Source organism: Panthera pardus, unplaced genomic scaffold (genome assembly GCF_024362965.1).
Source record: "Panthera pardus isolate Hobbes unplaced genomic scaffold, ASM2436296v1 HiC_scaffold_25, whole genome shotgun sequence".
In the NCBI taxonomy this organism is placed as follows: Eukaryota; Metazoa; Chordata; class Mammalia; order Carnivora; family Felidae; genus Panthera; species Panthera pardus.
This window is the reverse complement of record NW_026526821.1, coordinates 55,202,523-55,216,786: the sequence shown is the minus strand read 5'-3', so window position 1 is coordinate 55,216,786 and position 14,264 is coordinate 55,202,523. Positions and strand designations below refer to the sequence as shown.

Genomic DNA, 14,264 nt, shown 5'->3' with positions numbered 1-14,264 from the left:
TCATAGATTTCTACCCAGCCAGCACTATCTAACTCTAATAGCAACCGAAATAATGAAAGTGTTCCATACGAGGTCTTGCAAATTAACCCTATCATCTGTACAACCATCAGATTTCTCAGAGAATCTCCAACCTTGCCCCTTCACCTGACAGTAATTGTCTGGATTAATTCATCTACTTTGTTAGGGAAAGGATGGAAGTCAACCAGGGTACGAGTTTTATGGTTAAGCTGTGGAACCTGTGTCCTTCCATAAGAAATTAAGCTAATGTTATTACTGGGTGAATTCAGAACTCTCTCAAACCGGTCTGCAAACGCATGGCGGAAGAGTGAATAAATCCACATTTGCCAATGTGTGTTTTCTCCTCTGGAGCACAGTTCTTAGGACTTCTAGGATTTGGTAGTAAGAAGCACTTTAACCCACCCTCTTGTTGACAAGACTGAGGTTCAGAGAGATGGAGTACCCCGCCCCAGTTTACAACACCTTTGGACTCCCATCCCAGGCCTCCTTCCTCATCATACAACATGCCAACAAACTCTTCTCAATATTCATAACGAGGAAAACTAGTTGTGAGAATCCTAAGACCACATAATCAAGGCTAGAATAACTTGAGTTTCTAAATCAACCATTTGAAAAGCTAACAGGAAGTCGAACAAGGGGAACGCACGGCCACCAAAAGGTATTGTGGAAGGAAGAGCAAAGTCTTGAGGGTAACGGGTTCACACACAGGCTGTTACTCTTCTGAGGTAGGCTAACCGGAATGTTCCTGGAGAGCATCCTGGAAAGAAAAAATCAGAAAGGTTTCACCTGCTCAGCCCCTCCTTTCCCGACAAGACAAGTGAATGTTGGCATCCCACCCACCTAGAGAGTAGGAGCTCTTGAGAATTCACCATCAGAGACAAGGTCACCGAACACATGGACAGTGTCCAAAGCTCCTCATTGAGGGGGTCAAGACAAATCTTTCTCTCTCTGAGAGCTATTAGACTCAAGAGACCTTTTTCCACCTTCTAAGGTGAAACCCCAAAAGTCAGATTGGAAAGGAAGTGTTTAGTGAGCCAGAACCTCACCTCTGGCTCTGTCTGGGAGTTAGAAGCAGGTTTCCCTTTATAGCGCAGTACATCCTCTTGCAGCCCTGCATTAGTTCAGCACCTCCTTCTACCAAAAGGGGTTTTCTAGAAGCTGCACAGCTAGTACACATGAGCAGAATTGCTCGCAAGCCCTTATGCCAACAGTTTGGTTTCCATACTAGATGGAAGGATTGCTGATATTGCCAGCTGTGACTGTGCGGCTGGAGTGTCCCTGTCCCCAGAATAGCATCAGAGAATAGAGGGCGGAGAGTTAAACTTGGCTTATCACAGGGAGTCACGCACACCGTACGTAGGTTGAGCTGTGCCAGTCCTTTCTCTGTGCTGGAGAAGATAATATGGACAAGGAGTCACATGCTATTTCTGCACAGCAGAATGTGTTTTTCAACAATCTCTACTACTAATTAACACAGTCATTCTCCACTGAGAGTCACCACCGAGTGAATGAACACTCGCTTTGTGCCGTACCGGGCACCATATCTGGCACTCCAGGAGTTGACTGTGCAAATTCTCTGCTACCTTAATCATCTTCGGGGGTGTCTTCCCCTCGAGCCGCTGGTGCCACTAGGCCAATATGCACAACGGGTTTCGGACTTGAATGGAACGGACACGGAGCGCCCTCCTGGGGTTTTCTCATCTGGTGTGATAGGGGTTTAATCGTGATGCTGGGTGATTACTAATGGAGACAGAGCCTGGATTCTGCAGACTGCTGTGAAAGGGGGGATGGCAACAGATGGATTCGGCATCACGTCCTCCTTTGTACTAACCTGCGGGAGCACCGCGTCAGGCAGAACTGTTCCGGAACAGCATACCGATGAGGCAAAGCAGGGTTTTTAGGAAGCGTCCTACCAAGTGCTCCTCTCCAATTCTGTCTGTTGGCGTTTCCATTCAGCACCTGCCACCTTCTCACCCGGTCTCTTTGAGATGATGGCCACTTAAGGGAAGGGAAAAAAACAAAAACCCAGAAGAATAATAAGGAATGCAGAAAAATCCTTCCTTTCTTCTAATCCTGAAACATCCCCTGATCATCAAAACTTTGGAATCTATTAGACGTCCAGGAATATCTCAGTGGTAGGGTGGAGTGCAGTCTATAGAAAGTCCATATTACCTGTGTTGGGGACGTACCATGCCATGCTATGGTGACAAAGGCCAAAAGAGCAGGAGCTTTTCTCTCTGTTGGTGTTTCTCTCAAGACTCATCACCTGAGAGAAGTTTATATCTGGTGCATGCCAGGTCCAAGGATGGTCAGGAGGGCCCTCATCCACCTACTGTCTCAGGCATCCAGGCTCCTCCCATCTGGCCAGGCTATCATTTCAACACATGGCTCCCAGGGAAGAGAGAGTATGGAAAACTCTTAACTGGCTCAGCCCGAAAATGACACGTCGCTTCACTCAGAACGAGCCCGTTGGGCAGCTGTAGTCCTACGGTCTCCAGCCACTTTCAGGGCAGTGGAGCCTTCCCGTGTGCACAGGGTTGAAGGGAGACTAGATATGGAAAGCACCAGGCATCTCTGGTCGCTTCCACCAGTGGCCAAACCCATCCACTAAGGAGCAGATGTTTTCATGACAATCATCCTCAAAATTGTCAGTGGCCACCACCTCTGAAGACTGCAGCAAGTCCCACTGCTTTGGGGACAATGAACTCCCCATGATCTGAAGCCCTGCCTTCCAAGCCGCCATGATGGGCCAAGGCTCTCTCATCACCACCATCCAGGAGCACTGGGTCACCTACTTCTTACCTGAAGATACGGACTAATTCCTGCTGTATCAATCTAGCCACCAAAACACCAAGAGCAACAAGAGAAGGAGACTTGAATTCTCCAGAATCTCTCGTAGCATAAGGAATCAGCTTTTGGTGAGGAACATACTTGAGTCAGCGATTGGATATCAACTCACAAAGGCCAGGGAATCATGTGTCCCACAAATAAAACTGAAGTTGTTCCGGAGGCGGGAGAGCAGAAGGCAGGAGGAGATGCCAGAGAAGATCCCAACCCAGAATAACATCTGTCTAGAAATCCAGAGAGGAGGACTGGGTGTTGTATGTAAGTGATGAATCACTGAATTCTACTGCGGAGACCAATACTGCACTGTATATTAACCAACTAACATTCAAATTAAAAAAAAGGGGGGGGGAGAGAGAATAATCTGTCTCTAGAAATCCTTCTAGTCTCTGAAAAAATCTACCAAACTCAGGAACAGTCTGTGTAAGAGTGACCTTTGATGAAAAAAACGCTTGGAATAAGGATTCCAGTCAAGTCTGACCAGATCCCCAAGGGCAGGAGCCCCACTGACAGCTGGCTCACACAGGGACATGACCTAACTGTGCTGGAATGTGTGCTGGTGAGGGCCTCCAGCTACTCCATAGGGGAAGGAAATGCAGGGGAGGTAAAGCAATTAACTCGTTTTATAGCGTCCCTGCTAGGGCCTTAGCGTTACGTCTCCTGAATACCTACAGCAAAAGTACACCTGCTTTCACCTCTTAGGGAACTTTCCAAACGGCCTTACATTCATTTGGGTATTTCGCGTGGCTTCCCCCACCTCACCTCCACTCCTTGCACGTGCACACTCAGAGCCAGGACCCAGAAAAATGTGCCTCTTCTGCTAGAATCGACACAGTGCCGGGGTCTACCTGGAAATCAGACAGGATAAAGGAGAAGCCATGTGGCATCACGGTTAGCACCAGGGCTAAGTGGTACAATTGTGCCCGTAGTGGGTATCCTGGCTTTAAGTCCACACTTCTATTAAGAGCCCTTATCTAGCTGGTAGTTAAATGAGCAAAAGATTCTCTAACTGTGAGTGTAAGAGCCGGAAGGGTGTAAGCCTCAGTGAGCATTGGCTGCTGTAATCACTACTGCCCTCTATGAATACGGACACAGCAGAAAAACACGGTATTATCACGACACCAGCTCAGCTGGGCTGGGGGATTGCTGGGGGACGGGGGGGGGGGGGGGGGGGGGGGGGGGGGGGGGGGGGGAAGGAAGGAACTAGCGCCGGGAACTCTACAAATGACCTGGAAGTCACAGCGTAAGAAAGTTCCACTTTGTTTTAATGAAAGACTCAATGCTGTTGAGAAACTTGAGGCATCAGCTAAGTGGAAAGGAAGGCAAAGGTCACCTTCCGGAAGCTTTGAAATTACATGATTGGCAGAGACCATGAGTGCCCCCCAGCCCCCCATTATGTTCTCCACTTCTTCCATAGCACCTGGTCTTTGCAATGGGGACAGAGATAGTTAAGTGTGGCCATGAGACTATGGCTGGGCAGGGGGATGTTAGGTGAAGGTGTTACGTCGGAGCTTCTGGGAACTTCACAGGTAACAGCAGGCATCTGCCCCTTGCCACACCTTCCCCATCCCTCTTTCTTGCTGGCAGGAAATCAGGTGTGATGGAGCAGCTCTGGAGCAGTTATCTTGGACCAAAAGATGTCCTTGGGAACGGAAGCCCATGCAAGCCCAAGAAAGAAGCAGCAAGGGGCGGCAATAGGCATCGCTGAAGGGTAGCGTGTTAGACAAGCGAAGCGATCGTCACTCCAGAGGAGAGACACAAAGCAGAGGAGGGCAAGGCTAGCAGAACCCTTGACCATCTACGTGCAGACTTCCGTGCAAAAGAAAAGTAAACTCTATCCTGCCGAAGCTACAGTCACACCGGATCCCATTTTGCGCGCAGTCCAACTTCATCCTCAGTGGTGGTGACTTTCGCTACCTATGTGGCCACTGATGACATTTCCACGTAACCCACCTTGGCCATTCATTCTATTTCTCTTCAATGGTCAGGGATGTTAGCACTGATGATGCCTTTAATCCTATTTTACCAGTGTTATCATCTCACACCCATCTAAATGCTCTTCAAAGCGAAGCTGGCGTGTCAGTCTGACTATTGTCCATCGTGCCTGGATGTTGTCACAATTTTCACAGAGACTTCATTAACACAACAACGACAACAACAACGATGGGAACCATGACAAAGCTTTGCAATTTTGCCTAGAGCTGGCCCGAGGAAGCATGGGAGCCATGGGAGGCTATAGGAAAACGATTATTGTTCCGAAAGGGCTTCTGGCCTCCCTCCATACAGAAGTGTCATCCCAATCATGAATTCGGCATCCTCTAGGACTCCCCCAGCGTACGGCCGTATTCCCATTGAGTGGTCTCGGAATGTAGGTAGGCAGCACCCAGCCCGCACATTCCGGCGACTTCTCCGCAACAGACGCCACGTCCTGGAGACACCAGCTGCTGGCCCGGTGAATGGTGATGCCAACTGGGGCCAGAAGGGGAGAACGGAAGTGGCAGGAAGCAGCTCCAGCCAGGTGCACCAGGCACCCTGGACATCCCACACACCACTGTCCTCCATGACTGATGGGAAGTCACGTGACCAGGTCAAGCCGCCACCCTGCCTCCTTGACTACCACTGCCAGGCACGCAGAGTTTGGCCCTGGGGTCCTAAAGCACCCGTTATTCAGTTGGCAGGGACTTTTTTTTAAACCCCTGAGTATTTGTGCTGTTTTGCTCTTGTATTAACATCATTGGGTATTATTCCACTTAATCCTCGTAACAAATTTTGCTACGTAGGCATGGGCAACCCCGATCTTGGTATCTTGAATCGAGGAAACAAGGCCCTGAGAGTTGCCAACCGCCCCTATGCACCCCAAGACCCGCCATGGAGCAGGGAGATTCCAGCTACCTCTGAGACCCGCCCAGGGCGGGGGTTGAGGGGACCATCCAGGAGGGTGGGCTTTGGGTACTGCCATGAATACAGGGAGGGAAGGGGCTGGAGAAAGGCTTCCCCAGGCTGCACCCTCCACTCTGCCTTCCTCCCACCTAGGTCCCTGCTGACCTCCCCCCAGGAGCTTGGAGCCTCTCCCCAGCAGGCAGCCACTCAACCCTATGCAAGACAGAGACAGAGGCTTTGACGCACCAACCCCCTGTGGGAGCCGGGACATTACTTGAGAACCAAGTGAGGTCTGTCTTCCACGATTTGTCACTTTTTCATTGAAGATGGGAAATGGATGCATTTTGTTGTTGCTGCTGTTTTTTACTGCAGTCCGAGTGCTAACAGGACCCGGCTCTCTCTTTCTTTCTCTCTCTCTCTCTCTGTCTCTTTTGGAGGAAGGGGACATTTGAACTGAAACACGAAGTGTGGAGTTTAGAACTGATGAGTCAAGGGGGTGCCAAAGGAGCCTGACTAGAAAAGGGGAAGTCAAGATTTTAATGTTCTCAAGCACAAGCCTCTCCATCAAGCAGTCCAGTGTGCCCGCGGCTAACGAACGGGCGTACTAGATTGGTCGCTCTCAGATTGATCGGGGGCTGTACAAACCCTGCGGCAGGAAGGGCGTGGGTGTCCAGGGCATCTTCGCCCTTCTTTTCACACGGGCGGAAATGAGCAATGTGCATCGAGCTGCGCGTTCTGTGTTGTGATTTCCCCACTGAAGCGCCGGGGGTTAGGCTGTGATGAAATTAACACAGCAGAGTGACCTGTGATAGGGGTTAACCCGCAGGGGCAGCGGCAGCCAGAAATCCGCATCCTGGCGTCCCGTGCTCGCCAGCAGAAGGGAAGCGTGCAAGGGCGCTGCGAGTCAGCCAAATGACACAGCACTACTCTATCTAGACAGTGTTTTCTTTTCTGGAAACTAGAAAGGTCTCAGAGACAGATGGACTTTTGGTTTCCGAAAACTGTAAAACAGGGAGACGAGACACAATATGCACCGAGAATTGATGTCAGTTGTATTTATGCTTTTTTTTTTCTTGCCAAAAAAAAAAAAAAAAAAAAAAACAGTAGATTTGGTTTTATTATGTGGTGAAGGATGTGCTCTGTTTTGTGTAAAGTCTAGTTATCCTTTTGGTGACAAAATAGAAAAATCCGAACTTTCCTTCTTTTTCTTGAGAGATGATCAGAGCTCGTTTATGAACCGACATTAATTTATCAGGGTTAAGAAAGCAAAATCAGGGGTGGCTCCGTCGGTTAAGCACCTGACTCTTGATGTCGTCTCAGGTCATGATCTCACAGTTCGTCAGTTCAAGCCCCGGGTCGGGTTCCATGCTGGCAGCACAGAGCCTGCTTGGGATTCTCTGTCTCCCTCTCTCTCTCTGCCCCACCTCCAACTTGCCTGTGCACACATGCTGTGTCTCTCTCTCTCTCTGTCTCAAATAAGTAAATAAACTTAAAAAAAATGAAAGAAAGCAAAATCATCAGTTGGATGCTTACTGTGTGCTGAGTGTTTACATCTTTAGCGTTGCATTTTTTCACAGTGTCCCCTCTAAGGTAGGTTGAATTTGGGACCATTCTGCAGATGATGAAGGTGAGGTTGGGGAAGATTAAATCATTTTTCCAACATCACACAACTAACAAGTGTTAGAACTGGAATTCAAAAGTCCGGAGAACAGACCCCAGGTTTCCAACTCCGATAACAGGTTGTTTTGCAATGCGGTTCTCCCACTACCGGATGTTGGTATGGGTAAGAATTTTGCCTGGGGTAAAGGCAACCCCACAATAAACTGCCTAACTGTTCTTGAAGGTTGATTCCGTGCCAACCATTTTATTTGCACTGTTTGAGAAGGTCAAGATTAAACCCTTAGGGCACCATCTCCCTCACGGTCCACACTCAAGGTGCATTCTCAGTGTCCCTCTATGCATTCCTCTTAACCCCCCTGCCACTTCTGTATCTCTCCACACCCATTGTAGAGGTAAAGAAAGTGAGACCCAGACAGATGACCTAACTTACCAGGTGTCCCATACAAATAAGCAGGTAAGTGCCAGAGCCAGGGGAGACACCCCAAATTCTCTTGGGTTGTAAAGCCCATGTCCCTCTATTACTTCTCATAGATTCCATCACCATTTAAAAATAGTGGAGACCTTGAGACGGCACACTCCAAATCCCTGTATTGACTTATTAAAAACTGGAGCTCCCACAAAGGGGAATTGATCAAGGTCAGGGGTAGGCAGAGAGGGGGAGCCCCACAGGCGAATCCGCCCCCTTCGCCGAATATCCAGGTATACCGCCACAAAGAAGAGGCACCAATACATGGGTGCCGGGGGCTCAAAAGGAATATGTAGCATTTCATTTCAAAAACTACACAAGGATTCAGGGAAAGAAGATTTGGATAAAAAAGGAATGGACCTTTTACGTGAAATGGGAGCTCAGAAATGCTCACAAGTGACCAGCGTCACTAAATAATTAATCAAGAGCAGGCGGGAGGTGGTTTGAAATGTAAATGGACGGATGAAGGTGCGATGCTGTCATCCAGGAGAGGGTGATGTGACCAGAATTGTGAACCAGCCTCACCTGCCCCCACTAAGGGCACTGCCACAGAGGAAGAGAGGCTATCAGACCAAACCACCCCAGAACCCCGAACTCCTGACTTTGACCTGCCGTTCACTTTCATGTCCCGCGCCCCAAAGAGATGTTTAAAAAATGATGAAGAGCCAGCTGGGCACGAGGGAGGGGAAGAGAAGCCATCTAAAGAAATGTTACCTCACAAGGCTGCAGGCGACACACTTGAGAACAGCTTTCTTTTCCTTACGTCTTCCGGCTTCTCGGAAAACAACGCACCTTTTGTCTCTCCTTCCCAGCCACCCCGCCCCCCCCCCACTTCCCAAATTCTCTAGAGCTCTTCCTGCAAGTGGTTCGCGTGACTCAAAAACAGACAACAGCTGCAAGCAAAGGAACAAAAAAGATTGACAATGAGGAAGGAGGCAGACAGAGAAACTCCTTTACCTTATCACGCCAGATGAAAAACAAACCAACAAAGTCTGCGGAAGACAGGCTGTCTCTCCTCTAACTAAACACAGATCAAAAGTCTCTGTTCTAGAAAAATGCGACAGCTGGGCGCTCGAGTCACAGCATCTTCGATCGGGAACATGTATCCACGCCTAGCATGGCCCCTGGTACACAGTAGGTACTAAATGTGTGCCAATTCTCTCTCTCTCTCTCTCTCTCTCTCTCTCTCTCTCTCTCTCTCTCCTTATCTACTACATTGTTCCAAAAAGGCAAGAGGACCCTGACTCTGTGAACCTCTCTAAGCTTCAGTTTCCTTCCCTGGAAAACGGATACAATCCCAGTGCCCACCTCAGAGGGAGAAAGGCTAGTGCCTGCCTGGCGCTCGCATGAGCTCCTATAGTGCTGGTCGTTTCTTGGTTAGCCTGGGGGACCCGCCACCACTTCTGGGTGGCAGGAACACCAGGTTCAAGGTCAGGTGGTGGGAGAGACAGCGGACGAGGGGGGCGCAGGCCAGAAGCATGAATGTTTGGAGCACTGCTGTGCCCCGGAGGGGCTGTCGGGTCTCAGGGAAAGGGGCCAGACATGGAATGCAGCCAGATGGAGGCAAGGCCAGCGAGGTCCTGAGCTGGTCCGGTCCAGGCGGGAATGGAAAGAGAACAGCTCCAGAAGCTGTTAAGGACACAGGGAAGTGGAGCTTCCCTGGGTGACCCCAACACCGCCCCCGGTGGCCAGGAGGAGAGCGAGGTGTCAGCATGGGGGTGGGGGCCCGAGTCGACAGCTGGTTCAGGGGCTGAATCCAATGAGCAAGTTCTTAGCAGCCCTGAGGCTGCTGCGCCTTGAGATGTCACTGTTACTTTCTGCTTCTCTTCCCAGAAACTGACAGCTGTGTGCCCGCCTCTCCCTGCACTTCCCCAGGCACCTTCCCTTCCCCTCTGCTCCTCCCCCTTCTCTCCACTGCACTTCACCTTCCTGCTCTCCTTCTCTTTATCATTCTTACCTCCTGTCCTTTGTGGCAAAAGCAGGAGCGATCCCCTCCCCCACAAGAATTCCGCACCCACCGTGGGTCTTCAGGGTTTCCTCTCGCTTCTGCGTTTTGCTGGGGGGCTGTGATCGTAAAGGACAGTGTCAGGAGTGGAAAGGAGGGAAGGCAAGGTCTTGTTTCCTTCCTGAGACACCCACTGCCTTCCCGGCACCTCTCTTCACCCCCGCCCATCCCGCACCCATTGCTTCCGGCATGGTCCAAGGGGAAGCCAACTCTTTACCTACACAGTCCTGGTTCCTCAACCCATAATGGAAATAAAAATAGAGCAGAGCCAAGCACTGAGGCTTATCCTCTGATACAGCACAAGCTGCTATGGTGCATACATTTTTCCAAATTTAAAAACCTACTTCCTGATGCCTTAAGATTCAGGGAGACAATATTACACACACCCTTAAGTTCATGGACACTTTCTTTTCAAGAGTTTATTATTTACGACATGGTTTTCCATAGAAGACTTCTCGTCTGTATTTTCAAAAAGTTTATTGGCGGGGTGCCTGGGTGGCTCAGTCGGTTAAGCACCCAACTCTTGATTTGGGTTCAGGTCATGATCTCAGGGTTCTGGAGATCAATCCCCACATCGAGCTCTGGGCTGACAGCACAGAGCCTGCTTGGGATTCTCTCTCGCCTCTCTCTGACCCTCCCCTGCTCATGCACACGCATTCTCTCTCTCTCTCTCTCTCTCTCTCTCTCAAAATAAATAAACTCAAGAAAGAAAAAGTTAATTGGCAAGACTTCTAAAACTCCACAACTTAAGGATCCACTCTTTTCCTGTAAAATATATGTAAAGAAATGACATCAGCTAGGCAATCCTATTTTTGAGAAATTGAAAGTTAATTTATATCTCATCTGGGAAATATTTTCCAGAGGGGGAAAAAATAATCCTAAAGGTAGAAATCTGAGCTTTGGGGGGTATGTGTGTATGTGTGTGTGTGTGTGTGTGTGTGTGTGTGTGTGTGTTCATTTCTCCAAGAACTGTGGATTTACACACAGAAGATTGTAACCAGCTGTCCCTCACCCCCCATCTAGTAGGGAACAAGAAGCTCATGGCTTGGACTTGAGTGAGAAGCATTTAAGCTCAATAGGAAGAAAGGATCCCTGACAATGAGGATTGTTAAGACATCCATCCTAGGCTTCAGGTGAGGGCAAAAGTAGGAATGAAAATGGAGCCAAGGGTGGAGCCTCCTACGAGTGTTGGCCCTTACAAGATGCCGCAATGGGGCATGTAGACTGAAGGTCTGATCCCTGCCCCCGAGGGGATGATAACCTGCAGAGGGGCTAATATTAAAGTGTCCAGGTCTTTGAGTCTAAATTACAGTTTTTCCCACATACAGGAAATGTGCTACCTCGTACAAATAAGCAATGCAGAGGCCAAAGCACCACACAAGCCCGTTGTGAGTGACCACGAGTCATGGCAATTCCCTCAGCCCATGCTCTTATTAAGGAAAGGCCACGGCGTCCATTTGAGCAGTGACCCCCAATCAGCCATAGACTCAGGGTCTGTCATGCAGGAAGCCAAGGACCCTGGAGTGTCGTTCACCCTACCCACATCAATGAGCTGCACTTGCCCAACCCCCCGGGTTGAATGCCTCAGCAGCATTTCTTCAAGAAGAAAGCCACGCACACAGTGAAAACAGTATCTGGCTGTCTCTCATCATCTTTGACTTGCCTTTGAATTTGACTTGACAATATCAGGCCCGTATAATTAACCTAAGGTTGTCAGAAATGGTAGAAAGTGGCAGGGGTTTGTTCTCCAACAGTACTTTTCAGGATATAATCTTAGAGCGAAGATTGTATCTAGAAGAGGTACTGATGAAGGGGGGTGAAGAAACCTGCTTCTGCCCTCTTGGGGATGGAACCAAGGAAGAAGCCTGTCCCACCACCAGGGACCCACCCCCCCCACTGGTGCCTTCCAACCACACGAAGTCAGGACCCTGAGATGACAAAGAACCTCCTCCCATTGGCAAGAGGCGCGGGACACACCCCCAAACTTTGGGTGGAGGGAGCAGCCCTCCCAAAACCTCCTAAGCCCGTGGACATAGGCAGGTGTTGGTTTCTGGAATCCACGTGCAACCTACCAACTTCTGCAGGAACCGATGGCCACTTGAAGTGACTTTCTTCACCAGTAGCTCTTCTTACACCTGTGCTCTTTGCATGAAATACAATTCGGAGGCGGGGAGGGACCATGGACAGTCTCCATATATTTGTGAATTACATATATAAATACACACCTATCAAATACTTCTCAGTGTGTACAAATATGCCCAAGCTTCACACGCTCCTTTACCATTGCCCCATTCCTGAAGGACGTGTGGGCTGCTTTGCTGGGGGAGGGGATGGCAGGCCAGAGGACGGGAAACTTGGTTCAAAGAAGCGCGAAATGCAGAATCTGAACATTTTTGTGCACTGGAAACTGGTAAAGAAGGAGCAGAGACAGGAGGACTTGAGAGAAGAATGCCCTCTCGCTCAATCACCATTGAGGGACAAACAAGTTCGAGAGAAATAAGCACTAAAGTCCAACCCCAGAGCAGGGACACAAGACAGAGATCCACGGTTGACTTCTGGTTGCTAGGGAAGTGGAGGAGACACAACGGACCTGTCCTTTGGGTGACGATTTAAGAGCATCCCAAGAAACCTTCACAGCACAGGGAAGGAAAACCAACAACGTTTTTTCTAGCCAGGATCCCCTCCTCCACTACTTCTCAAACAGCGAAAAGGGAACGAAATCGCTGGACCCTTCCGCGAGGATGTGTGTGGGAAGGAGAGAAGTCTGTGTGTGTCTCTTGACTCTTTCCTGGGGCACTGGCTGCAGGCGCGAGGCCTCAGGTGTCACAGTGCTGGGGTGAGCCTCTGTCTACAGCTGCCAGGGTCGGCCACAGCTGGAGGGCCAGCTCACCCCGGAATGAGCGCGTGTGCGTTCAATAGGGCTCAACAACCCGAACGCAAGTTTTCATGCCCGAAATTACTAGATCAAGGGTTGTCTTGCTGAAGCTTGAGGACTGCGTGCCACTCATCACTGTTTTTTAGAGGAACGATAATCCAGGTGCAGGGAGCGTGGAGAATGCTACTTGAAGGCGAGAAGAGGGCTCATTTGATTAACAAATAGCCCGTGAAGTTAGCACTAGCCTCTCCCTCCCCCCAGGACCTCTTCCTTGAACTTCCCCCCTCCCACCCCGAAGTCTGCTGAAGCGCCCAACAAGAGCGGAAAATGAAATCATTGCAAATCAAGAAATACGGAAGAGGCGATAGGCGATAATACAATGAGTTCTGTTCTCAGACTCCAGAGATCACAGTTCAAAAGTCACCTCCAGCCGTGACCAGCCGTGTGACCGGGAACCAGTTATTTAACCTCTCTGAACTCCAGTGGCCCCTGCCTAGACCACAGAGACTCTCAAACACAGCTGAGCCTTGAACCGTGCCGGGGTGAGGGCCACCGACCCCCAAGCAGTGGAAAATCCGTGTGTAAACTCTGACCCCCCCCAAACCTTAACTACTAATAGCCTACTGTTGCCAGGAAGCCTTACTGATCATATAACGAGTCGATTGGCACAGATTTTGTGTATTACGTGCTGCGTTCTTACAATAATAACACCTTTTTCTCTCTTTCGTGCTTTCTTTATTTGGTATTTCTAGGCTACACGGTTTGTCTGTGAGTTTTTTCAAATTGTTGCGGGTCTCCAGAAGATTTCCAATCCATGTATTTGAAAAAAACCCACGTGCCAGGTCAAACCCGTGTTATTCAAGGGTCCACCTGTCCTCCCGCCCTCACAGGCCTTGGCGGTGGGGCTTAGATGAGATGTGGTGCACTTGACTGACAGCCCGGGCCCTGCCCCCGCACAGAGTGCTCCGTGAGTGTTTTTGGAAAAAGCACTGGAGAACATCGGCTAAGACCACACCAGTCATTACGGAAATCGTCGGTTTAGGGGCGCCTGGGTGACTGGCTCAGTCAGTTGAGCATCTGATCCTTGATTTCAGCTCAGGTCATGATCTCAAGGTTCGTGAGTCAAAGCCCGGTGTAGGGCTCTGAGCTGACAGCACTGAGCCTGCTTGGGATTCTCTTTCTCTCTCTCTCCCTCTCTGCCCCTCCCTGCACCACACCCCCCCCCCCACCCCCCGCCACACACACACACGCATACTCACTCTAAATAAATAAATAAACTTAAAAAAAAAAAAAAAGGAAATCGTTGGTTTAAACTGCTAAAGAGTCTGCACCAATCTGCAGAAGAAAAGGCAATATCCTCATTTCTTCTTTGAGGCCACCCTCTTCGCATTTCCCCAGGAACATGTTTTTTGTGGGAGAACCCGGAGCTGCTCCCCTAAAAACAGCTCCGTGGGGCCTTTGAAGCCAAGGCCCAAGGGAAGCGCTAGCAGAAGGCAGAGCAGCTGTGGTTTCAAAGCGGGAGGATGAGCCCCTTGTTTTCCAATCACAACCTGCCT

General features: G+C 49.7%; 1 long non-coding RNA gene across 4 annotated transcripts in view; it reads right to left on the bottom strand.

The window, feature by feature from the left end:
* Positions 1–645: 645 nt before the first annotated feature.
* The window catches only part of LOC109254548 (uncharacterized), a 106,825-nt gene continuing 93,206 nt past the window's right edge, over positions 646–14,264 (bottom strand). For 2 of the 4 annotated variants that reach the window (XR_008417807.1, XR_008417810.1), the window contains exons 8-10: positions 3,625–3,710; positions 1,850–2,016; positions 647–775 (exon numbers count right to left, since the gene is read on the bottom strand). This is a non-coding gene — a long non-coding RNA (uncharacterized LOC109254548). Of the gene's footprint in view, positions 776–1,849; positions 2,017–3,624; positions 3,711–14,264 lie in introns of all 4 variants that reach the window. The other 2 variants (XR_008417808.1, XR_008417809.1) reach the window with 2 other exon arrangements.